Source organism: Apium graveolens, chromosome 7 (assembly GCF_009905375.1).
Source record: "Apium graveolens cultivar Ventura chromosome 7, ASM990537v1, whole genome shotgun sequence".
Taxonomy (NCBI): domain Eukaryota; kingdom Viridiplantae; phylum Streptophyta; class Magnoliopsida; order Apiales; family Apiaceae; genus Apium; species Apium graveolens.
Genome location: NC_133653.1, coordinates 50,712,638 through 50,715,911, shown reverse-complemented (window position 1 = coordinate 50,715,911; position 3,274 = coordinate 50,712,638).

Sequence of the window (3,274 nt, the reverse complement as noted above, 5' to 3'; positions counted from 1 at the left end):
AACTTTGGAGCGCAGTCAATGGATTGTAGTGACAGTTTTATGAAATTTAGGGCCGTTATCACCGGTTGTAGTTGTCGTGGCATGAATTATGGATTTTGAATTATTGTTTTTTATGTGGTATGTGTATTTTGTGTATCGAATAAGAATAAGATTTTTTATCAAATTTATTTATTTCATATATCGAATCGTATAAGTTATCATATTATGCTGTATGTGTATTTTTTTTGGCCTACTAGTTGGATCGATTTATTTCATGCTGGGCTTCGTAGCTCATTCTTTCAATTTCAAGTTTCTCCTAGAGTTCAAGTTGGATATCATTCGAGTTTCGAGGACTTAGAATTAAAGTAGAATGACTTTTGGACTTCCGCTTTTAGCTGCGCTTTTGTAATAGTCATCATTATGATAAAAATTTTGGATTAGTATTGTTTTTTTGTATTAGTTTTGATTTAGGATTAATAATCTGGAACTGCGGGTTGTTAAAGTTTGTATCAAGAGCAGGCTGTTCTTCGGAGGGTATTATGTATGGGACAAGTACATTCCCTAGGATTCGATCTTGTGAACCATAGTTTGATGTTTGGTTCATCAACGGGTAGATGTGTCACGGACTTTAGGATTTTTGTGAATTTGGGGACCAAATTCTCTTTAAGGAGGGTAGTATGTAATAATCCGTAATTTTTAGAATTAGATTAATATTAGAATAATAGAATAAAAAGAGATTAAAATTAGATAAGGGCTAGGATTTAAAATTTGATTAGAATAATGGGCCTAAAATTTGGATCAGATTCTAATATGGATAACGTATAGGAAAAAATTTAGAATATTGTATCATTATAATTACACCATATTCGCCTTCTTCATTTTTATTCATAAAATTTGTAGGACTCTTTTCAGCATAAATCGGCAGTTTTGTAAAATTCGTAGAAAATTCATCTTAAGTCAAATTTAGTGATCCTGGATATTTCGGAAAGGTCTTTTCATTCTCTACAACTTTCATGTTTCGTATTTTCCTTGAAAATGTCGTTTAGAGGGTCAAAAAGAGTAAATTAAGATCTGACCAGTATTTGAGGTAAGTTTTCGATCGATCTTTCTAGTATTTTCAAAATTGTAATTTATGCGCTTATATTTGATTACCAAAATATGGGCTAAGTGATTATATATTTGAAAGTATTATGTGCTAAAAAAATAGTATATGTATTATTGAATCTATGTGGTGTCGAGACGATAATGTTGTATCTTTGATTTATGCCATGGTTTGTGAAAATATCAAATAAGAACTTCAGACCGAAGTCAATGGATTGTAGTGAGAGTTTTCTGAAATTTAGGACCGTTATCCCCAGTTGTAGTGGTCGTGGCATGCATTATGGATTTTGAATTATTGTTTTTTATGTGGTATGTGTATTTTGCGTATCGAATAAGAATAAGAATATGTATCAAATTTATTTATTTCATATATCGTATCGTATAAGTTATCTTATTTGATGTATGTGTATATTTTTTTTGGCCTACTAGTTGGATCGATTTATTTCTTGCTGGGCTTCGTAGCTCATTCTTTCAATTTCAGGTTTCGCCTAGAGTTTGAGTTGGATATCATTGGAGTTTCGAGGACTTAGAATTGAAGTAGAATGACTTTTGGACTTCCGCTTTTAGCTGCGCTTTTGTAATAGTCATCATTATGATAGAATTTTTGGATTAGTATTTTTTTTGTATTAGTTTTGATTTAGGATTAATAATCTGGAAGTGCGGGTTGTTAAAGTTGGTATCAAAAAAGCAGGCTGTTCTGCGGAGTGTATTATGTATGGGACTAGTACATTCCCTAGGATTCGATCTTGTGAACCATAGTTTGAACTTTGGTTTATCAACGGGTAGATGTGTCACGAACTTTAGGATTTTTGTGAATTTGGGGACCAAATTCTTTTTAAGGAGGGTAGTATGTAATGTTCCGTAATTTTTAAAATTAGATTAATATTAGAATAATAGAATAAAAAGATATTAAAATTAGATAAGGGATAGGATTTAAAATTTGATTAGAATAATGGGCCTAAAATTTGGATCAGATTCTAATATGGATATCTTATAGGAAAAGATTTAGAATTTTGTATAGTTATAAATACACCATATTCGCCTTCTTCATTTTTATTTAAAAATTACGTAGGGATCTTCTCAGCATAAATTAGTAGTTCTGTAAAATTCGTAGAAAATTCATCTTAAGTCAAATTTAGTGGTCCTGGATATTTTGGAAAGGTCTTTTCATTCTATACAACTTTCATGTTTCGTATTTTCCAAGAAAATGTCGTTTAGAGGGTCAAAAAGAGTAAATTAAGATCTAACCAGTATTTGAGGTAAGTTTTCGATCGATCTTTCTAGTATTTTCAAAATTGTATTTTATGCGTTTATATTTGATTATCAAAATATGGGCTACGTGATTATATATTTGAAAGTATTAGGTGCTAAAAAAATAGTATATATATTATTGAATCTGTGTAGTGTCGAGACGATAATTTTGTATCTTTGATTTATGCCATGGTTTGTGAAAATATCAAATAAGAACTTCAGACCGCAGTCAATGGATTGTAGCGACAGTTTTCTGAAATTTAGGACCGTGATCACCGGTTGTAATGGTCGTGGCATGAATTATGAATTTTAATTTTTTTTTAATGTGGTATGTGTATTGTACGTATCAAATAAGAATAAAAATATGTATCGAATTTGTTTGTTTCATATATTGTATCGTATAAATTATCCTATTATGCTATATGTGTATATGTTGTTTATCCTACTAGTTGGATCAATTGGTTTCTTGCTGGGGTTCGTAGCTCATTCTTTCAATTTCAGGTTTCGCCTAGAGTTCGAGTTGGATATCATTGGAGTTTCGACGACTTAGAATTGAAGTAGAATGACTTTTGGACTTCCGCTTTTAGCTGCGCTTTTGTAATAGTCATCATTATGATAAAATTTTTGGATTAGTATTGTTTTTTGTATTAGTTTTGATTTAGGATTAATAATCTGGAAGTGCGGGTTGTTAAAGTTTGTATCAAGAGCAAGCTGTTCTTCGGAGGGTATTATGTATGGGACAAGTACATTCTCTAGGATTCGATCTTGTGAACCATAGTTTGACCTTTAGTTCATCAACAGGTAGATGTGTCACGAACTTTAGGATTTTTGTGAATTTGGGGACCAAATTCTTTTTAAGGAGGGTAGTATGTAATATTCCGTAATTTTAGAATTAGATTAATATTAGAATAATAGAATAAAAAGAGATTAAAATTAGATAAGG